The sequence below is a fragment of the Ornithorhynchus anatinus genome, chromosome X5 (assembly GCF_004115215.2).
Source record: "Ornithorhynchus anatinus isolate Pmale09 chromosome X5, mOrnAna1.pri.v4, whole genome shotgun sequence".
Taxonomy (NCBI): Eukaryota; Metazoa; Chordata; class Mammalia; order Monotremata; family Ornithorhynchidae; genus Ornithorhynchus; species Ornithorhynchus anatinus.
In genome coordinates, this window is record NC_041753.1 from 51,646,347 (window position 1) to 51,670,394 (window position 24,048).

The following is a 24,048-nucleotide window of genomic DNA, read 5'->3' on the forward strand; positions in this document are numbered from 1 at the left end:
AAATGATCCAGGCGGCAGAATGAAGTATGGACTGAAGTGGGGAGAGACGGGAGGCAGGGAAGTCAGCAAGGAGGCTGAGGCAGTAATAATAATAATAATAATGGTATTTGTTAAGCACTTCCTATGTGCCAAGCCCCGTAGTAAGCGCTGGGGTGGATACAAGCAACTCAGGTTGGACACAGTCCCTGTCCCACGTGGGGCTCAGTCTCAATCCCCATTTTACAGATGAGGTAACTGAGGCCCAGAGAAGTGAAGTGACTTGCCCAAGGTCTCACAGCAGATAAGCAGTGGAGCCGGGATTAGAACCCATGAGCTTCTGACTCCCAGGCCCATGGTTTATCCACTACACCGTGCTGCTTCTCAAATGGTATTTGTTAAGCACTTACTATTGTGCCAGGCACTGTACTAAGCGCTGGGGTGGATAGAAGCAAATCGGGGTGGGATGCAGTCCCTGTCCCACTTGGGGCTCAAGGTCTCAATCCCCATTTTACAGATGAGGTAACTGAGGCCCAGAGGAAGTGCAGTGACTTGCCCAAGGTCACACAACAGCCATGTGGCGGAGCCGATTAGAACCCATGATCTTCTGACTCCCAGGCCCAGGCTCTATCCACTGGACCGTGCTGATCAATTGTCAAGGAGGGGTAGGATAAATACTTGGATTAACGTGGTTGCTGTTTGGATGGGGAAGAAAGGGTGGATTTTAGTGATGTTGTGAAGGTAGAACTGACAGGATTTGGGGACAGATTGAATATGTGGGTTGAATGAGAGCAAAGACTTGAGGACAATGCCAAGGTTATGGGCTTGTGAGACAGGGAGAATGGTGGTGCTGCTGTCTACAGTGATGGGAAAGTCACAGAGAGGACAGGGTTTGGGTGGAAAATGCGGAGTACTGTTTTTTGGACATCTTAAGTTTAAGGTGTAGGTGGGACATCCAAGTAAGAGATGGCCTGAAGGCAGGAGGAAATACGAGACTGAAGAGAAGGTGAAAGATCAGGGCTGGAGAGGTAGATTTGGGAATCATCCACGTAGACATGGTAGTTGAAGCCATGGGAGCGAATATATTTTCTAAGGGAGTGCGTGTAGATGGAGAATAGAAGGGGAACCAGAACTGAACTCTGAACTCTGAGGGACTCCCCACAGTTAGGGGGCGGGAGGCAGAGGAGGAGCCTGCGAAGGAGACTGAGAATGAGCAGCCAGAGAGATAAGAGGAGAACCAAGAGAGGACAGGAGAGGTGAAGCCAAGGTTAGATAATGTTTCCAGGAGAAGGGGGTGGTCCACAGTGTCAAAGGCCTTTTGAAGATGAGCATTATTCAGGTCTTACTAGCTTTTTCTCAAATCAATTTAAACTTTGGCAAAGAGTGTCTTTTAGCTCACGCTCAGTTTCTGCGTTAAGGCTATAAAATTAGAGCAGAAGCCGGGAAGGGGAGAGTTGTATCCAATGAAGTCTGGTTATTAAACCTGATGGGCTCTTTTTTACTCGCTTCCTGATTTAGCCTACACCTCAAGGAGATTTGGGGAAAACTCTAAGTTATCTGGTACAGATCCATGTGAATGGGCGATGCAGAAGGAAGAGGCAGTCGGGGAAATGAGGGTTTAGTTGTAGAAGGGCTCTTTGTTCTACCTGAATACAGGGGGGAAAGGAAGATCCTAGCAGTCCCACAGTGGTCCATTTAATTTGGATACCATGTTAAACATAGGCGGATGCATAGCCAACCTGATGTTTGCACGCAAAAGGTAGTTTAGATCAATAGCCCAGTGTCAACCTGGAAGAACATATCACATGGGATCAGTTCTGGGGTGGATAATAATCATGGTATTTATTAAGTGCTTCCTGAGCGCTAAGCACTGGGGAAAGACACAAAATGATCAGTTTGAAAACAGCCGGGGCTCTCGTAAGGCTCATTCTTCTAAGAAGGAGAGAGGGAGTGGGTATTTTAATCCCCATTTTCCAGATAAGCAAACTAAGGTAAAGAGACTTGAAGTGACCTCTCCAAAGTCACACAGCAGACCAGTGACAGGGTTTATTAATAATAATAATAAATAATAATAATGATGGCATTTGTTGAGCGCTATGTACAAAGCATTATTCTAAGCGCTGGGGGGATACAAGGTAATCAGGCTGTCCCACGTGGGGCTCACAGTCTTAATCCCCATTTTACAGATGAGGAACTGAGGCCCAGAGAAGTGAAGTGACTTGCCCAAAGTCACCAGTTGACAAGCAGCGGAGCCGGGATTAGAACCCATGACCTCTGACTCCCAAGCCCGTGCTTTTTTCCACTGAGCCACGCTGAACCCAGATCTCTTGACTCCTAGTCACATGCACTCTCTACTAGTCCATCCTCTCTAATCAGTAACTTTATTACCGAGTAGGATGAATGAGTCAAGAGCACGCTCATCAAATTGTAGATGATACTAAATTGAGGGAGTCGGTAACACTTGAGAAGACAGACTTCAAAGGGACTTAGACAAATTGGAAAAGTGGTTCTCCAAAAACGGGGTGACCGGCATCAGGCACACTATAAGCAGCAGAGCCCTTGGGGACAAAAAAAACCAAACCCCCAAATAGCAAAACTACAGGAAGGACAGAGTGAATAGATAGAAATGAAGCAGCAAAAGACTTGAGGGCCACAGTTCTTCATTCATTCATTCGATCGTATCTACTGAGCACTTACTGTGTGCAGAGCACTGTACTAAGCGCTTGGAATGTGCAATTCAGCAACAGATAGAGACAATCCCTGCCCAATGACGGGCTCACAGTCTGAAAGGGGGAGACCGACAACAAAATCAGGCATCAATACCATCGGGATAAATAGAATCATAGATATATACGGATCATTAATAAAATAAATAGAGAACTAATATATACAAATATGCGCAAGTGCTGTGGGGAGGGGAAGAGGGTAGAGCCGAGGGATGGAGCAGAGGGAATGGGGAGGGGAGGAGGGGCAGAGGGAAAGGGAAGGCTCAGTCTGGGAAGGCCTCCTGGAGGCCTCTCTGCCTCACCGCTTTAGCCTTTGACCCTCAGCTCTCTGGCTTCTACCCCTTAGTATTCTGGGCTCTGCCTTCAGCTCTCTGGGCTCTGTCCCACAGTCCTCTGGCCTCTGCCCCTTCAGCTCTCAAACCTCTGCCCCTCCGCTCTCAGGCTTCTATCCCTCAGCTTTCTGGACTCTGCCCTTCAGATCACTGGCCTCTTTACCTCAGCCCTCTGGCCCCTAGCTCTCTGGGCTCTGCCCTCAGCTCTCTGGCCTCTACCCCTCAGCTTTCTGGCCTCTGCCCCTTAGTATTCTAGGCACTGCTTTTAGTTCATTCTTTCATTCAATAGTATTTATTGAGCGCTTACTATGTGCAGAGCACTGTACTAAGCGCTTGGAATGGACAATGCGGCAACAGATAGAGACAATGCCTACCCAATGACGGGCTCACCGTCTAATCGGGGGAGACAGACGGCAGAGCGAAACAGAACGAAACAGAAACAAGACAACATGATCACGATAAATCGAATCAAGGGGATGTACACCTCATTAAGAAAATAAATAGGGTAATAAATAATATATACAAATGAGCACAGTGCTGAGAGGAGGGGCAGGGGGGAGGGGGAGGAGCAGAGAGTGCGGTGGGGAGGGGAGGAGGAGCAGAGGGAAAGGGGGCTCAGCTGAGGGGAGGTGCAGGGAGAAGGGGGAGGAGCAGGGGGTGGAGGGGGAGCGGAGGGAAAAGGGGGGAGCTCAGTCTGGGAAGGCCTCTTGGAGGAGGTGAGCTCTCAGAAGGGCTTTGAAGAGGGGAATAGTTTGGCGGAGGTGAGGAGGGAGGGCATTCCGGGACAGCGGTAGGACGCGGGCCAGCGTTCGAGGGCGGGATAGGCGCGAACGGGGGACGGTGAGGAGATGAGCGGCAGAGGAGTGGAGCGTGAGGGGTGGGCAGTAAAAAGAGAGAAGGGAGGTGAGGTAGGAGGGGGCAAGGGAATGGAGAGCTTCGAAGCCAAGAGTGAGGCGTTTTTGTTCCGTGCGGAGGTCGATAGGCAACCACTGGAGGTTTTTAAGGAGGGGAGTGAACATGCCCAGAGTGTTTCTGTAGGAAGATGAGCCGGGCAGCGGAATGAAGAATAGACTGGAGCGGGGAGAGACAGGAGGAAGGGAGATCAGAGAGGAGGCTGATGCAGTTACTGAATAAGTCAGCAATGCGGTGCTTTTATTAAAAAGCATCAGGGTCCTGGGATACATCAACAGGAAGATGAAATGCAACAAATGAAAGTGGGAAATAACTGTTCCAATTTTTGTTCTGGTCAGGCCCTTATTAAAGTGTGGTGTCCGGTTTGGGTCACCACACGTTTTAAAAAAGGAACTATACAAAGCAAGAAAAATGTTATAGAAATGATTGAAGGTTTGGAAAATAGGTCTATGAGGAAAACTGAAAGGAGCTGGGAGGGGTTTTTTTTGAGGTTAAAAGGTGACTTCAAGATGGTTTGCAGTGTATGAAGGGGATTTTATGATTTCATTTTACGGAGAGGGTGCAGATGAACTAGTTTTCCAATCCCATTGATGATCATATAGAGGGAATTGCATCGAGTTAAAGAAGGAGAGACTTTGTTTGGAAATTAAAAAGAACATCTTGACAATCAGAGAGATAAAACACCGGAACAGGACTCTCCATCCCTGAAGATCATTAAGAATAGATAGCTGGCCAATCTGGGGAGTGTAGTTATTTGCCTGCCTGGAGGTCCTAGCATTCTATCATTCTACTGAAAGAAAGATTCCTAATTTCTCCTCCATTGTCACAACTTATTTTTTTTTCCCTTGGAATGTTGTTATATTAATTTCAGCAATTGCTGAACATGAACATGTGAACCTCTAAGCACACCCTATGGGAACGTAGGAAATCTAAGTTTACTTCCAGCATAGACATTTCTAGTAAGCTCCAGCCCCAGAAATGCTACGGATAAACTGAAGATCCCATTTTCTGAGGCTGGTTGGCCAGATCTGACTGTCTTTTGTGAGAAATGCTTCACGACATTGGAATTTTGCATTTCGCAATTTTTGGTAGCAAGTATGGATGTGAAAACACTTTTCCTGTATTAAAGCCTGTTAGGTTGAAGATCCGCCACCAATGGCAAACCAGTTCTCAGAATTCATTTTAGACTTTTAAAAATCAGCCATGGGGAATTTAAGGCTCTGGTGGGCCCTGGGCAGCAGAATCCATCAGATAAGCCCCCATGGCCAAAGGTTGCCTTTCCTCTCTTCCTCAGATTATCATTATTATTATCATAATACTTGTTAAGCACTTCCTATGTGTCAAGCACTGTACTAAGCACTGGGGTAGATACAAGTTAATCAGATCGGACATAGTCCTTGTCCCACAGGGGGCTCACAGTCTGAGTAGGAGGGAGTAGGATCGAATCCCCATTTTACAGATGAGGTAACAGACACGGAGAAGTTGTGACTTGCCCGGGGTCACGCAGCAGACTCAAAATTAGAACCCAGGCCCTCTGACTCCCAGGCCTGTGCTCTTTCCACTAGGCCACGCTGCTTCTCAAGTGCACCATGTGCAGCTACCTTCGTGCACGCATTTTCAATCAATCAATAGTATGCATTTAGCACTTACTCTGTGCAGAGCACTGTACTAAGCACTTGTGAGAGTACGATAGAGTTAGGACACACTTTCCCTGCCCTCAAAGAACTTAGGATGAGGAGGGGGAGAGGGACACTCAAATAAATTACAGGTAGGGGAAGCAATAGAGAATAGAGGTATATACACAAGTGCAGTCGGGGAGGGAATGAGTACTCAAGATCTTAGGTGAAGCGGAAGTGCTGAAGTGGCAACAGGGGGTAGAAACAGTCAATCGTATTTATTGAGCACTTTCTGTGCACGCAGCACTGTATTAAGCACTTGGGAGAGTCAATATGACAGACGATTTCCCTACCCACAGTGAGCTTACGATCTAGAGGGAGATGAGCGATTAAGCAGGGAAGGTCTCCTAGAGGAAATCTGATTTTTTAGAAGGGCCTTGGAGATGGGGAGAGTGAAGGGAAAAGGGAGCTGGATGTCCCTGGGCATCTGCAAAAGTGAGAGAAGCCCTAGGTCTTTTGAAAATTTTGAGTTGCTTCTCAGGGATTTTCCCCCAAGAAGGAGTTCTGCCAGAAAAATGTCTGTGAAGCATCTTTCAGTATATCAACAAGTCAAGCCTCCGAACAGGCACACTACCACCTGAAGGCGAGTACGACTGAGTAACCTGTCAAGAACAATGGATGAGCTTTTGGTCCTCAGACCGAAGATTTTTTTTTTTGCAGGGCCCACTGACCCCCAATGTGTCCACAGCAAAGTACCGAGGCTGTGAACTAGTGCCGTCACCCAGCAGAGAGTTGCTTCAGTAACACCTGCGTTTGCCAGCTATTTTTCAGGATTCCTGCTGGGCCTGTTGACCTCTTGGATTGCTCTAGGTGGTTCTTCAGTCAGAGACCTTCACCACCGCCAGCGCAGCCCCAGCAGGCCTCCCTCCCCACTCTTGCACAGCCTAAGCAGGCCTCCCCCTGCTCGCATAGCTGGCCCTGGCATCCAGATCTCCTAATTGTCAGAGCAGTGATCTTTTCACTTGGACAATCAGCGGGGTGCTGCTAAGTTTAGGTTGCTTCTGTTTAAGGGCCGAATTTTCAGGGATCTGATATTCCTTTCCCCCAGCCATTCAAACGGCCCTGCAACTGGCATGCTTGTGGTACTCAGGGATACCACCTTTCTCCCTCCCATCTTACCTCACTGCTCTCCTACTCCAACCCAGCCCACACACTTTGCTCCTCTAATGCCAACCTCCTCACCGTACCTCAGTCTCATCCATCTCGCCGCTGACCTCTCACCACATCCCGCCTCTAGCCTGGAACTCCCTCTCTATATCCAACAGACAACCACTCTCCCCACCTTCAAAGCCTTATTGAAGACACATCTCCCCCAAGAGGCCCTCCCTAAGCCCTCATTTCTTCTTTTCCCACTTCCTTCTGCGTCGCCCTCGCGCTTGGATTTGCTCCCTTTATTCACTCCTCCCTCATCCCCCACAGCACTTACATACATATCCATAATTGATTTATTTATATTAATGTCTGTTCCACCCTCGAGACTATAAGTTCACTGTGGTCAGGGAACATGTCCCGAGCGCTTAGTACAGTGCTCTGCATACTCTGCACTCTGCTCATTAAATAAGATTGATTGGATATGAACTCATAGTACCTCAGGGATGATTCCCAAAGCTACATTTCCAGCCCCAGTCTTTCTCCTTCTCTGCAGTCTTGCATTTCCTCCTGCCTTCAGAACACTTCTGCTTGGACATTCGATCATATTTATTGAGTGCTTACTGAGTGCAAAGCACTGTAGTAAGCGCTTGGGAGAGTACAGTATAACATCAAGTAGACACATTCCTGCCCACAATGAGCTCACAGTTTAGAGGGGGAGACAGACATCAATAAAAAAAGATAAATAACATCTATATGCACACATATGTGCTGTGGGGATGGGAGGGAGGATGAATAAAGGAGCAAGTAAAAGCAGCACAGAAGGGAGTGGGAGAAGACGAAAGGAGGGCTTAGTCAAGGAACGCTTCTTGGAGGAGATATGCCTTCACACCATCACATGTGTGGACATCATGTCAACACCTCAAACTTCACATGTCCGAAACAGAAACCCTCATCTTCCCACCCAAACCTTGTCCTCCCGCATCTTTCCATTTGCTGTAAGACGATCACAAGTCTCTATCCTTGCAATTATCCTCGACTCATTTCTCTCATTCAACACATATATTCAATCTATCAAGAAATCCTGTTCTACATTCACACTGTCACTAAAATGCACCCTTTTCTCTCCGTTAATCAATCAATCGGTGGTATTTATTAAGTGCTTACTGTGTGCAGAGTGCTATACTAAATGCTTGGTAGAGTGTAATGCAGAGTAGGTAGACATGTTCCAAGCCTACTGTGCTGATCCAAGCACTTATCCTATCCCGCCTTGATTACTGCATCAGGCTCCTTGCTGACCTCCCTGCCTCTTGTCTCTCCCTACTCAAGTCCTTACTTCACTCTGGTCTGCATCATTTTTCTAATAAAATGTTCAAATGACATCTCCCCACTCCTCAAAATCCTCCAGTGATTGTCCACCCAGCTCCACATAAAACAAAAACTCCTTGCCATCATCTTTAAGCTACTCAATCAGCTCGCCCCCTCCTCCCTAACCTGGCTGACTTCTTACTACGACTCAACCTGCATGCTTCACTTCTCTCATGCCATCCTAGTCACTGTTAGCACACTCTCACCTGTCTCGCTGCTGACTCCTCCTCCACGTCCTGCTCTGGAACTCCCTCCCCTTCCTATGTGACAGACAACCACTCTCCCCACCTTCAAAGCCTTATTAAAATGACTTCTCCTCCAGGTCTTCCCCATCTACGCATTCATTCCCCTACTCCCTCTCCCTTGTGTATCACCCTTGCACTCGGATCTGTTCTCTTTTAAATACTTGAGTTTCACCCCACCCTCAGGTTTGCAGCACTTACGTACAAATCCATAACTTATTTTGGTGTCTGTCTCTCCCTCTAGACTGTAAACTCCTGGTGGGCAGGGAACACACCTACCAACTGTTGTACTGTACTTTCCCGAGTGCTTAGAACAGCACTACATCCAGTAAGTGCTCAGTTAACACTACTGATGGATCACTGCGGGCAGGGAACGTGTCTCTCAACTCTGTTGTACTCTCCCAAGTGCTTAGTACAATGCTCTGCACACCCTCAGTAAATACCACTGATTGATTCACTGATGGATTGATACTCAGTTGTCATTTCAAATAACATCTCTCCCTCAGATTTCTCCCAGAATTTTTGGTTAGCAAACACAATCGAATTAGCGTGGCCCCATTAGGGATTTATAAAGAACTCATTCAATGATGTTCTTTTCTCCATATGCACCCTAGTGCATCATAACTTAGAGAAGTACACCACCAAGAAAAATGACTACTCTTCCCAAATAGCCATCACGTTGTGATGTTGTGATTTTTTTATATTCAAAAGTCAACTGACACTCTATGCTCAACACCTTTGACCACTGAGGTATAATTATTTAGGAAATATGTTTTGGTAATATTCCCCAAAGGTAGCACACTGTAGTTAAAAATCTTACCTCAAACCAAGTCAAGGGGCATAAGGGCTTAAATTACAGATGATTTGGGCCATAAGTCCTAATAGAGTTATATTTTACCCAATTAATGTTTTTGATCTTTATTTAATAATTGTGATGTAATGACTGTGGTATTTGTTAAGCGCTTACTATGTGCCAGACACTGTACTAAGCCCTGGGTTGGACACAGTCTCAATCCCCAATTTATAGATGAGGTAACTGTGGCACAGAGAAGTGAAGTGGCTTGCCCAAGGTCACACAGCAGACAAGTGGAGGAGCTGGGATTAGAACCCATGACCTTTTGACTCCCAGGCCCGTGCTCTATCCGCTACGCCATGCTGCTTTCCATTTGTATTTTTAAACACCAAACGTTTTACCTTTCCATTGTACAAAGAAAGGAAATATTACCCTATTTCTCAAGTTTCTCTGAGCTAATACTTTTTTAAAAAATGAGATCCCTTTATTGTTATAAAGCAATAGCACTGCCATGTGGTTAAATGAAAAAAATTTATATTAACTCTTAGAAGCAGATTCTAATGTCTTTAATAGGTGTGGAATTATGGAAATGTTTCATTCAGTTGCAGCTCTTTCCTTTCATCCACACAATTAATCAATTACCCAGCCCTCGTGCAATTATAATAATTCCTCCGCACCCTCTATTTTCAAGGTACTTTGCAACTGTCATCCTAATGCCTCTCTGTGACAGATGAATATGCATTTCATATAGAGTGTTCTTATTTATTTGAGAAATCAAGGCAGAGTTAATTGATTTTTCCCAAAGCTGAAAAATGAGTAAGGTGATAATGGGGTTTAGGTTGGCCCCGGTTATCCTCAGACCCAAAGATGTGGGGGAATCAGACCACCTGACTAACCCCAGAATGGACCCAAACTAAGAATGGGGGATAGAGATTATTGTCTTTTGCTGTCATTTATTTTAGTATCTCTCTCCCCTACTGGATTGTAAGCTCCTCGATGGCCAGGTTTGTGGCTATTAACCCTATGGTACTTTCCCAGACACTTATTACACCAGTCAGTATCGATTGGATGGTGGGGTAATCTGGAAAGGATTCAGGCAGAATATGGGTTTTTAGTGGCGCGTTGAAGGGAAAGGTTGAGATTTGGTGGAGTGGAGGAAGGAGTTCATTATAGGTGGGAGATTTGACTTGTGTAAGTGATCTGCACACAGTAATCACTCCAGTCATTCATTCATTCAGTCGTAGTTATTGAACGCTTACTGTGTGGAGAGCACTAAGTGCTTGGGTGAGTACGATACGACAATAAACAGATGTGTTCCCTGCCCACAGCGAGCTTACCCTAAATACTACTGATTGAAGGGCTACGTATCTGCACGCTGGAAGGCTTTCTCTGTTTGGCAAAGCCTCATCTGAATAGTAAAGTGTCCGGTTCTTCAAACAGGGGTTGGTGGGGGGTAGGGCTCGGTCCCCCGTTTAAAGTCCCCTGTTTGGAGAAGCAGTGTGGCTTAGTGGATAGAGCACGGGCCCGGGAGTCAGAAGGACCTGGGTTCTAATCCCGGCTCCAGCACAAGTCTGCTGTATGACCTTGGGCAAATCATTTAACTTCTCTGGGCCTCATTTCCCTCATCCGTAAAATGGGGATTAAGAGTGTGAGCCCAGTGTGGGACAGGGACTGTGTCCAACCTAACTTGTATGTACCCCAGAGTTTAGAACAGTGCTTGGCACATAGATAGCACTTAACAAGTACTATAATTATTCTTCTTATTATTACCGCATAGACATTAAAATGCTGTGACCATCTCTTCAGAATTCCCTCCTGGCTGTGATGAGGCGGGAATGATTTTCAGTCTTCAACCTTCTGGGATAGCATGTAGAGGGCCAATGATCAATCGGTGGTATTGATTGAGCAATGACTGGGAGCAGAGCACTGTACTGAGCACTTGGGAGAGTAAAAAATAACAGAATCGGCAGACACGTTTCCTGTCCTAAAGGACCTAACAGTCTAGAGGGGGAGACAGACATTAAAATAAATTACGGTTTTATATATATAAATGCTGTGTGGCTAAGGGTGGGATGAATATCAAATGCTTAAATGGTACAGATCCAAGTGCAAGAGTGATGCAGGAGGGAGAAGGAGTAGGGGAAATGAGGTCAGAGTCACGAAAGGCCTCTTGGAGGCGACGTGATTTTAAAAAGACTTCGAAAGTGGAGAGAGTGGTGTTCTGTCAAGGAGAGAATTGGAGGAGAGGAAGTGGAGGCAGCTGATGCAGACAATTTGCACAAGGTGTTTGGAGAGGAATGATAGGAGGGAGAGACGGCGATAACTGGAGGAAGAGTGGGGTCAGAGGGTTTTTTTTAGGAGAGGGGATAGATGAGCACGTTTGAAAACAACGGGGAAGAAGCCACTGGAGAGTAAACAGTTGAAGATGGAGGTCAGGGAGGGAAGAAGGGAGAGGGCAAGTGTTTTGATAAGGTGTGAAGGGATGGGGTTGGAGGCGCAGGTGGAGGGGGAAGATTTAGAGACGAGGCACGAAATCTCTCTTGTGATGCTGCTGGGAAAGGTGTGAGAGTCAAAGGGAGGGGCAGGAGGAGGGAGGGACCGGAGAGGAACGGGGGAGATTTTAAGGAGATCATGCCTGGTGGTTTCGATTTTATCAAAAAGTTTGTGATCGGGTTATTAGGGGCAAGGGACGGGGGCAGGTGGGAAGTGAGGGACTCTGTGGAGGGAGTTAAATATCTGAAACCGCTGGAGAGGGCAATGGACATGGGAGTCAAAAAGGATGGAGAAATAATGTTGCCAGGCAGAGAAGAGGGCAGAATTAAGGCAGGCGAGGAACACTTGGTTTGTTGGTGATCTGCTAAGCCTCAGAGCTGTTCGGCTTTGACATCCCATGACTCACATGGTCCCGAACTTGAATTGCATGTTGTGATGCCCATTCCTGGAAGCTCCGCTTTTGTCTGATTTATGAAATCTTGCAAGGTAATGCGCTCCTTTTTTGCTGCAAGTAGACTGTTTAGCTCAGAGTCATATGCATCCAACCTTAACGGCTGCCTGGTAGGCAGTAGCACAGAGAAATGCCCATTTGCTATATAGGTTGGAAGTCGTCGTTGGGATTTTTTGTTCCAACCAGACTGTTGGACCATTGCTTCAGAGCTCCTTAAGGATGTCTTCATTCTCCAAGTGCATAACATTTAGCCATCTTGACCATCGGGAGGCCCTCTGCATCGAAAAGAAACCCCTTATCATTAGCTTTAAAGCACGCAGTCACTTTACCCCGCCCTACTTTACCTCATAGATATCCCACTACAAGCCAGCACAGCACACTTTGCTCCTCTAAAGCCAACCTACTCGGAGTCCCTCGATCTCATCTATCTCACCACCGACCCATTTCCCACATCCTCCCCCTAGGCTGGAACTCCCCCCCGTTCCATATATACCAGACCACCAGTCTCCCTACCTCTAAAGCATTATTAAAGTTGTATCTCCTCTAAGAAACCTTCCCCGATTAAGCCCACTTTTCCCCGGCTTCCCCTCCCTTCTGCGTTGTGTATACTTGGATCTGTGACCTTTGGGCATTTTCATTCATTCAATAATACTTATTGAGCACTTACTATGTGCAAATCACTGTACTAGGCGCTTGGAATGTACAATTTGGTTGAGATCACCTCCCCCAGGAGGCCTTCCCAAACTGAGCCCCCCTTTCCCTCTGCTCCCCCTCCCTTACCCCCCTTCCTTCTACTCTTCCCCCTTCCCCTCCCCTCAGCACTGTGCCCATTTGTATATATTATTTATTACCCTACTTATTTTATTAATGAGTTGCATATCTCCTTGATTCTATTTATCTTGATGATGTTGTCTTCTTTGTTCTGTTTTGCTTTGCTGTCCGTCTCCCCCGTTTAGACTCTGAGCCTGTCATTGGGCAGGGAATGGTCTCTATCTGTTGCCGAAGTGTACATTCCAAGCGCTTAGTACAGTGCTCTGCACATAGTAACTGCTCAATAGATACTACTGAATGAATGAATGTATATATCTTTAAATAATATATATAAAAATTATTTATTTAACATCTCTCTCTGCCCCACTAGACTGTAAGATCGTTGTGGGCAGGGAGTGGATCTGTTCGCTCTGTGTATATATCTTTAAATAATATATATATAAATTATTTATTTAACATCTCTCTCTGCCCCACTAGACTGTAAGATCGTTGTGGGCAGGGAGTGGATCTGTTCGCTCTGTTGTATTGTACTCTTAGTACAGTGCTTAGTACGGGGCTCTGCGCATAGTAAGTGCTCAGTAAATGCCATTGAAAATGATGGCGATGATGATGATGATGATGATGATGATAAGGGCTTACAATCCAGAGGGGAAGACAGACATTACAATTAAGCTATGGATATGGACATAAGTGCTGTGGGGCTGAGGATGGGGTGCTTAAAGGGAACAGGTCCAAGTGCAAGTGTGAAGCAGAATGGAGGGGGAGTAGGGGAAATGAGGGCTTAGTCGGGAAAGGTCTCTTGGAGGAGATGTGAATTTCCTGAGGAGCGTGGCTCAGTGGAAAGAGCCTGGGCTTCGGAGTCAGAGGTCATGGGTTCGACTCCCGGCTCTGCCACTTGTCAGCTGTGTGACTGTGGGCAAGTCACTTAACTTCTCTGTGCCTCAGTTACCTCATCTGTAAAATGGGCATTAACTGTGAGCCTCACGTGGGACGACCTCATTACCCTGTATCTCCCCCAGCGCTTAGAACAGTGCTCTGCACATAGTAAGCGCTTGACAAATACCAACATTATTAATAAGGCTTGGAAGGAGAGGTCTATCAGATATGGACGGGCGGGTTCCAGGCCAGAGGCAGGACGTGGATGAGGGGTCGGTGGAGAGAGTCTCCGGCCCTGTTATCCCACAGATCCTCTTTCCCTGGGGGGCAGCCAGCTGAGTGACATGATATGTCTAAGAGAAACACAAACATCAAGGTGGGTATAGCTTACTTTGCTTATTGCCCTTCTGTTACCTGGATCTGGGTCTCAAGGGAAGCGACTGCTTCTGCTAGAGAAGCTTTTCGGTACTGTCCCAAACTGCCGAAGTGTCACAGCCCCAGGCAGGCCAGTTTTTCCAATAATGAAAATAGGTTGCATTTGCAGTATTACGGTGTCCAACAGATTAAGATATAATTTTATTTACCAGCTTTTGGGTTGGCAGGGTGTAGTGCAATCTCCAGGTCGGCAGGTGATGTCGAACTCTTCAGGGGAGCAAAACGACAGGTAGATGAGGGCAAACTGCAGGAAGACCTCAGAAAAGTTAATGAGTGGGCTGATGGATGGAAGATGCATTTTAATGTGAGCTAGTATAAGGTAATGCTCACAGGGAAAAATCATCCAGATTACAACTACACGATGATTGATTTGGAGGGCTCATTCATGACTCAGAAATGTGATCTCAGAGTCACTGTTGACTTTTCCTTTAACTCAGAGATCCAGCATGTGACAGTGTGGCCAAATTAGCCAACGGAATGCTGGAAATCATTAAGGGAGGGGATAGAAAACAAAATAAAAGGCAGAATTGGGCCATGGTATACTTGCATAATAGTAATGACTGTGGTATCTGTTAAACCCTTACTCTTACTCTTACAGGCACTGTTCTAAGTGCTGGAGTAGGTACAAGATAATCGGGTTGGACACAGTCCCTGTCCCAAGTAGGGCTCACAATCTTAACCCCCATTTTACAGATATGAGGGATATGAGGCACAGAAAAGTAAAGCGACTTGCCCGAGGTCACACAGCAGACAAGTGGCAGATCCGGGATTAGAACCCAGGTCTTTCTGACAGAATACTGCGTGCAATTAGAAAGATCACAGAACTGGAGAAGGGACTAGAGAGCGGCAGTCCAGATGATCAGGAGAATGGGGAATTGATCCATCAGTGGTATTTGCTGAGTGCTTACTGTGTGCAGAGTACTAAGCACTTGGGAGAGCACGGTACTATAGAGTTGGTAGATCCCATCCCTGTCCTCGAGGAGCTTACAGTCTAGTGGGAGCTGCCTTATAAGGACAGACTGAAAAGATTGGAATTCTTCGATTTAGAAAGATGCAAGCTGAGAGGGCCGTGATTAAAGCCTACAGAATCATGAAGGGTGTGGATTGGGCGAACACGTAATTTGCTTTTCACCAAATTCCTCGGGACCAGGATGGAGGGACACCCACTGGCTTTTGAGGCTGATAAGGTTCCAAACAAAGGAAACACTTCTTCACCCAGTGGAAGGTAAGCACCTGGATTTTGTTACCGGAAGAAATCGAGCGGGCAAAACATCAGTAAATTCCAAGAGAGGTTTGGATAAATTCACGGACAAGTGGTCTGTAGTGGGTAACGAGAGGAACTAAAGTGGGAAATGTAAAAGGAAACTTTACCAATATTAGATAATAACAGTAACTGCGGCATTTGTTAAGCGCTTACTGTGTGCCAGGTACCGTACTGAGCGCTGGGTGGATACAAGCAAATCAGGTTGGACACGGTCCCTGTCTCCCATGGGGCTCCCGGTCTTGACCCCCATTTTACAGAAGCGGTCACTGAGGCCCAGAGAAGTGAAGTGACTTGCCCAAGGTCACACAGCAGACAAGTGGCAGAGCTGGGATTAGAACCCACGATCTTCTGATTCCCAGGCGTGAGCTCTATCCACTGTCGTTGTCTTAGGCTGTCGAGTCGTGTCCAACCCATAGCGACGCCACGGACGCATCTCTCCCAGAATGCCCCACCTCCGCCTGCAGTCGTTCTGGTCGTGGATCCGGAGAGTTTTCTTGGTAAAAATATGGAAGCGGTTTACCGTTGCCTCCTTCCACGCAATAAACCTGACTCTCCACCCCGACTCTCTCCCGTGCCACTGCTGCCCAGCACAAGTGAGGATTGACTTTTAGCAGACGGCCTTCCACTCGCTGGCCACTGCCCAACCTAGGAGTGGAACGGATATGCCCTGCTTGACTCTCCCTCCCCTAGTCGACACTGGTAGAGTACTGGGAACGCTCCAGGTGCGACCCTGAGAGGTGCTATCCACTGTACCTTCCGAAATAATAGCGTGGACGTCAGGGAACGCAACCATCAGAGGCTTCTTCCAAGAATCCCATTGCCGCCGTCAAAGTCAGAACATAGGCTGGCCAGTAACACATATGTTGTATGTGCTTATAGTTTGCTACTCTCTCCAATGGGCCAGTACAGCAAAATTCTCATTTTGCTCAACTTTACCCTTCCAAGCACCCGCGAAATGCTAGTTCTTGGCTTCTTGGGTTGCTGAGTCTGAGCAGTGCGTTCCTAATTTTTCTGACTCACTGTGCTGTTCAGTTGCTTTATATCCAGCTAATCAAGGTGTACTTCTCTCCAACTCTTTCCAAATGTCTTTAGAACAAACCAGTACTAAATGTACTTCTGTTGCAACCTCCAGCAACTTATGTAAATCACTGTGACCAGTAGAATTCCGGACCGTTTTCGTAATTTCCAAATAAAATGCGTGGCCGACAAAATAATTTATTTTTGTTTTGACTAACCAATTAGCCATGACATTTTCGTCTAAGAACTTTCCTGAAAATGGTCTCTTTTTCTTTCTTTTTTTTTTACCTTGTTTACTTAGTAGAGGAGTTTTCCCAGCTCTGCCACTTGCCTGCTGCGTTACCTGAGGCGAATCACTTAACATCTCCTGCCTTGAGACTGTAAACTCCTTGTGGAGAGGGAACATGAGTGCCAACTCTGTTGCAATGTACTCTGCCAAGCGCTTATTACAGTGCTCTGCACACAGTAGCACTCAATAAAAAACATGCCCATGTCTTCCCTGTCCTAAAAAAACCCTTCCCTGGACCTCCTAGCTTCCTCCACTTATCGCCCCATATCCCTCCTACCATTCTTCTCCAAACTCCTCGAGCGAGTTGTCCACCCCCGCCGTCTCAAATTCCTCTTCCCCAGTGCTCTCCTTGGCTTCCTCCGAGCTGGCTTCCGCCCCCTTCACTCCACAGAAACCACCCTCTCAGAGGTCACCGATGATCTCCTTCTTGTCGAATCCAACAGCCTCTACTCCATCCTAATCCGCCGTGACCTCTCAGCTGCCTTCGACACTGTCGACCACCCCCTGCTCCCGGAAACATTCTCCAACCTTGGCTTCCCTGACACTGTCCTCTCCTGGTTCTCCTCTTATCTCTCTGGCCGCTCATTCTCAGTCTCCTTCGCAGGCTCCTCCTCTGCCTCCCACCCCCTAACAGTGGGGGTCCCTTGAGGTTCAGTTCCGGTTCCCCTTCTATTCTCCATCTACACCCACTCCCTTAGAGAATGCATTTGCTCCCATGGCTTCAACTACCACCTCTAGGCGGATGACGCCCAAATCTGCGCCTCCGGCCCTGATCTCCCTCCCTCTCTGCAGTCTCACATCTTCTCCTGCCTTCAAGATCTTTCTACTTGGATGTCCTCCCGCACCTCGAGCTTAACACGTCCAAAACAGAACTCCTCGTCTTCCCTCCCAGACCCTGTCCTCCCCGTGATTTGCCCATCACTGTAGATGGCATCGCCATCCTTCCTGTATCACGAGCCCGGTACCCTGGCGTTATTTCTTGACTCCTCTCTCTCATTCAACCCACATATTGGATCCATCGCCAAGTCCTGTCAGTTCCTCCTCCACGGCGTCGCTAAAATCCTCCCTTTCCTCTCCATCCAAAATGCTGCTACGTTAATACAATGGCTTATCCTCTCCTGCCTCGATTACTGTAACAGCCTCCTTGCTGACCTCCTAGCCTCCTGTCTCTCCCCACTCCACTCGGTACTTCACACTTCTGCCCGGATCATTTTCCACTAAAACATTCAGGACGTGTTGCCCTGCTCCTCAAGAAACTACGGTGGTTTCCCATCCCCACCATGGGTTTTAAAGCATTCAGTCACCTTGCCCCCTCCTACCTCACCTCGCTACTCTCGTACCACAACCCGGCCCTCACGCTTCGCTCCTCCAATGCCAACCTTCTCTGCGCCCCTCGATCTCGTCTTTCTCGCCGCGACCGCTCGGACACATCCTCCCTCTGGCCTGGAATGCCCTCCCTCCTCAAATCTGACAGACGGTTACTCTCCTCCCCTTCAGAGCTTTATTGAAGGCACGTCTCCTCCCAGAGGCCTGCCCTGACTAGGCCCCCCCTTTCCTCGCCTCCCACTCCCTTCTGCGTCACCCTGCCTTGCTCCCTTGATTCATCCCCCATCCCAGCCCCGTGGCGCTTATGAACAGATCTGTCATTTATTTATTTATATTAATGTCTATCTCCCCCTCTAGACTGTGAGCTCGTTGTGGGTGGGAAATGTGTCTACTGCTATACTGTACTCTCCCAAGCGCTTAGTACAGTGCTCTGCACACAGCAAGCGTTCAGCAGCATGGCTTGGTGCAAAGAGTATGGGCTTGGGAGTCAGAGGACGTGGATTCTAATCCCGGCTCCGCCGCTTGTCTGCTGTGTGACCTTGGGCGAGTCACTTCACTTCTCTGTGCCTCAGTTCCCTCATCTGTAAAATAGGGATTAAGACTGTGAGCCCCACGCGGGACAACCTGATTACCTTGTATCCACCCCAGCGCTTAGAACAATGCTTGGCACATAGTAAGTGCTAAATGAGTACCATTATCATTATTATTATTAATAATAATTATGATCGAGTGAATTAAATTAACAGTGATGGCATTCGTTAAGCGCTTACTGTGTGCCACGCACTGTTCTAAGCACTGGGGTAGAATCAAGATAATCAGGCTGTCCCACGTGGGGCTCATGGTCTTAAGCCCCATTTTCCAGATGAGGTCACTGAGGCACAGAGAAGTGAAGTGACTGGCCCAAAGTCATCCAGCTGACAAGTGGCGGGGCTGGGATTGGAACCCATGACCTCTGACTCCCAGGCCCCGGCTCTTTCCACTAAGCCATGCCGCTTCCCAGTTCGGCTCAGGCCCAATCCCCGTCCCACCCGCGGGGTGCACAATCTAAGAGGTAGAGAGAGCAGGTATCTATTTTAGCCCCATTTTATGGATAAGAAAATTGAGGAGCGAGAACTCGAGTGACTTCTCCAAGGTCACACAGCAGGCCAGTGGCAGAGACGCAACAGGACCCTAGTCTCTTGACTCCCGATCTCATGCTCCTTCTACTAGGTCTCAATATCAATAATAACATTGGTATTTGTTAAGCGCTTACTATGCGCCGAGCACCGTTCTAAGCCCCGGGGGAGATTTACAGGGTAATCAGGTTGTCCCACGTGAGGCTCACAGTCTTCATCCCCATTTTACAGATGAGGTCGCCGAGGCCCAGAGAAGTGAAGTGACGTGTCCACAGTCACCCAGCTGACGCGTGGCGGAGCCGGGATTCGAACCCATGCCCTCTGACTCCCAAACCCGGGCGCTCTTTCCACTGAACCACGCTGCTTCGGTTCAGTTTATGATAACTCCCGTACTGCAGTGGCCTGAGTAATGACCAACACTTGGTTCTCTCCTTTTCAATACATTTTTTTTTCTTTCTGTATCAATCGACTTTGCTTTGGAGTAAGTAAAGATATTCTTTGGCAAAAATGTTAGCAGGGTCAAACTGACAGTTTTAGATGAGCAGTCTCAGAAAGACCACGTCTCCTATTGAGTATCATTGCCTGGGAGTCAGAGGACCTGGGTCCTAATCCCCGCTCCCCCTCTTACCTGCTGTGTGACCTTGGGTCTCAGTTTCCTCATCTGTAAAATGGGCATTCAATACCTGATCTCCCTCCCACTGAGACTCCGAGCCCCACGGGGAAGGGGGACTTGTGTCTGAACTGATTAACTTGTATCTACCCTAGTGCTTGGAACAGGGTTTGACGCATAGTAGGTGCTTAAGAAATACCATCATTGTTATTAATATTATTATTATTATTGTTAATAATCGATTGCATGTGGCGGTCTAGTAGAGAAGCAGCCCGGTCTAGTAGAAAGACCAGGGGCCTGGGAGTCAGGGGAACTGAGTTCTAATCCTGGCTCTGCCACTTGCTTGCAGTGTGACCTTGGGCAAGTCACTTCACTTCTCTGTGCCTCAGTTTCCTCAACCGTCAAATGGGGATTACATCCCACTGCCTCCTATTTAGACTGTGAGCCCCACGTGGGATAGGGGCCATATCCAATCTGATAACCTCATATCTACCCCAGTGCTTATAACAGTGCTTAACACATAGTAAGTGCTTAACAAATACCTTTTTTTTTTTTAAAGACATTGCTCCCAAGGGCTCAGATCAGCACATAGCAGGGCTGCACCCCCAAACCATACCCCCTAACAGCTGCAGGACATCCCCCGGGTACTTGCAACAGACATGGATCTCTTCCCCGAAGAGGCACAAGCCTCACGGGGAGTAGATCCCAAACCCAACTGCTCAGTAAGAGCTCGCAGGCCAGAAATGCTAATGAAAGAGGTGCCTGGCCAGAACCTGCAGAGACAGAGAACGCACGGCGTCAAGGTGTCCTTCTGGGCCATGTCGGTCAGTCATGCCTAACAATCTGGATTTTGCATTTGAAGATCTGTCTTTGTCTGAAAGGTAGCTTTCTGCCTTTCCTCTCAGAACACGCTGACCTCATATTTGGGAGACTTCTGGAGTTTAAAAGCTTGGCTCCAAGCTAATTAAGTTGCCACTGCAAAAAGACTTTCGATGGACACTTTGTACACTTAGCCAGGCACTATCAAACTCAGATAATTTCTGTGAGGAAGGAAATGTAACCAATTCTGCATTAAGAAAACACCCCAATCTTTTGTTCCCAGGGACATTTACCCATTTGTAATTTAAAGTACAAAAGTTTGGGGGTCAGGGACGGGGACGGGCAGGGAACAGACATCGATGGGCTGGAAAGGCAGAAATCCACCATTTTGGATCTTTTCAGCCCTGACGGGAGAGAGCTAGATCGGGGTTAACAGATCCATAATGTCCAAGGAGCCTTTAAAATTGTGCTCCACTGAAGATAGGGGGCATGCATTAGTGATAATATGCTGGGGGAATACAGACTTGCCAGCTAATTTGACACAGAGCCAAGAGAAAGATGAAAGGCGTTGGGACTTTTGAGAATGATTGAAGTCACTTAAAACAACCACAGGTTCTCACCATTGACTTCCTCCTGTAGAACAATTAAACCTTCTAGTGAATTCTTCTGAGCAAAGAAATTCCCCCTTTCTGTCCCACTTTCCAGTTTACCATCTCTGGGTAGAGATGCCGCTTAGCCATACTGCTCGGGGGAGAGGGGAAAGAGAGAAAAAGGATTTGAGAATATTGGCTAAAGAAGGGACTGGGGATCCAGGTCCTCGGACTCCTTACAGGGATCTGATTTCTAATCTCGCCTCTGTCACTTGCCTGCTGGGTGTCCTTGGGCAAGTCATTGAACTTATCTGTGCCTCGGTTTCCTCCACTGTAAAATGGGGATCCAGCACATAGACTGGGAGCCCCAGGTGGAACAGGGACCGGCTCCAACCTGGAGCTTGTAGCTAAGCCAGAGTTTAGGACGGTGGTTGACGCAGAGTAAGTGCTTAACAAAGGGCAATAAGGAAAAAAAAGTAGAGTACTTCTCAGCTGTCTTACAACACCCTTGTCCCCAGGAAGTCCCTGAAGCTCCCAAAGGTAGAACCCTAAGTGGGCCAGAGTCTACCCGATGCCAGTTGCCCAGAAACACCGCTAGTCGGTATTGGCCTGGATCGGTAGAGCTAAAACAGGCTGACAAAGAGCTGATCCCTGCCAGGCCAGAAATAAAAGGAAGGGTCTGTTTTCCTTCCCCATTATGCTTTGGGAAGGGGACCGCGCCTGACCTGATTGGCTCCGTCTACCCCAGTGCTTAGCATAATACTTAACCCATAGTACGTGCTGAATGATTACTTATTATTATTGCTATTATTGTTAGGAATGGGCTCCCCCTTCTCTTGCTGCCTGGTCATCCTACCCAGCAGCAAGGAGAAGAGGGAGGTCCAGGGATTCCCGCTTCTACATTTTTCAAACACTAATGAATGTTTGACTCTAGTGCTCTAGACTGCAAGCTCATTGTGTCTACCGACTCTGTTACACTGTACTCTCCCCAGCACTTAGTACAGCGTTCTGCACACCGTAAATGTTCAATAAATACCACTGATTGATTGATTGAGAAGTTTACCTTGGCTTAAACACCACCTTCCTTTCACACTCTCTCTCAATCAACCAATCGGTCATATTAATTGAGCACTTACTATGCGCAGGGGTCTCTGCTAACTGCTTGGGAGTGTACAGTACATCAGAGTCGGTCGACACCTTCCGTGCCCACAAGGAACTTAAAGTCTGGAGGGGGAACTTACAGTTTCCTTCCCCTGCCTGGCAACTTTTGAAGTATTGGGATTTGGATAAAGAGATTAAAAGTTCATTTCACCAACCACTGTTCTTGTCTGGCATGAGATTAATGACGGACCTCTAGTGTGTTAGCGCAAGGTGTCTTTCTGCTGAATAGGATGTGAAAGATAGCACTTTGAAAAATTAAATAATGACACGGGAACGCAAAAAGAACGAATTCAAAGTACTTTATTATCTTGTACGTATTTACATTGCCATCTCAACCTGGAACTCTATTTTTCGTACTGTCTTATCACATTTTGGGGGGGTCATTTTTTTGTCTTGGGCACATACCGGATGGATATTATATTTTTCCTATGGGAAACGATCAACCACCTACTATGCTTTTGCATAACATTTTATTTTCACGGAACCGATTAAGAGAGCTAGCCAGAGAATTCCCGCATACACATTTAAATTGCTTCTTTGTATTGTACTGTACTCTCCCAAGCACTTAGTACTGTGTTCTGCACACAGTAAGTGCTCAGTAAGTACCACTGATTGGTTCTTTGGTTTGGCTTTAGATTTTACTGAATTCTCATCAGGTAAAATATGAGTAAAAAAGAAATGGAAATACTTTATCTTTTATGCTATCAATCATTTTTACTGAGTGCTTACAGGGTGCACTAAGCACTTGGGAGGGCACGGTATAACAGAGTTGGAAGACACATTCCCTGCCCGCTGTGAGTCCCTCTAGACCGTAAGCAGAGAACGTGGCCGTTAAGTCCGTTGCATTGTACTCTCCCAAGCGCTTAGTACAGTGCTCTCCACATAGTAAGCGCTCAGTGAATACCGTTGATTGACTGATTGGAGCTTACAGTCTAGAGGGGTAGACATTCATATAAATGAATAAATTACAGGGTATGTCCATAAGTGCTGTGGGGCTGAGGGTGGGGTGAAATAAGGATGCAAAAGCGATGCAGAAGGAAGTGGGAGAAGAGGAAAGGAGCACTCGGTCGCGGAATGCCTCTTGGTGGAGGTGTGCTTTTAAGAAGGCTTTCAAGGTGGGGAGGGTGGTGGTCTGTCAGATATACGAATGGGGGGAGAGGTCCAGGAAAGAGGCAGGATGTGGGCGAGGGATCGGCGGCGGGATAGACAAGATCAAGGTAGAGTGAGTAGGTTGGCGTTAGAGAAGCAGATTGGCATTTAGAGGAGCAAAGCATGCGGGCTGGGTTTGTAGGAGGAAATTGGGGAGGTAAGGTGTGGGAGGTGGGAGCAAGGTGACCGAAAGTTTTAAAGACAGCGGTAAGGAGTTTCTGTTTGATGCAGAAGTGGATGGGCAAACACCGGAGGTTCTTGAGGGGTGGAGAAACGTGAACTGAGCGGTTCTGTAGGAAAATGATCCGGGCGGCAGAGCGAAGTCTGGACCGAAGTGGGGAGAGACAGAAGGCAGGGAGGTCAGAAAGGAGCGGAGGCAGTAATCGAGGTGGGATAGGATAAGAGTTTGGAATAACGTGGTAGCAGTCTGGATGGAGAGGAAAGGGTGGATTTTAGTAACGTGAAGGTAGAACTGAGAGGATCTGGGGACAGATCAAATATGTAGGTTGAACGAGAGAAATGGCTCGAGGATAACGCCAAGGTTATGGGCTTGTGAGACACGGAGGAT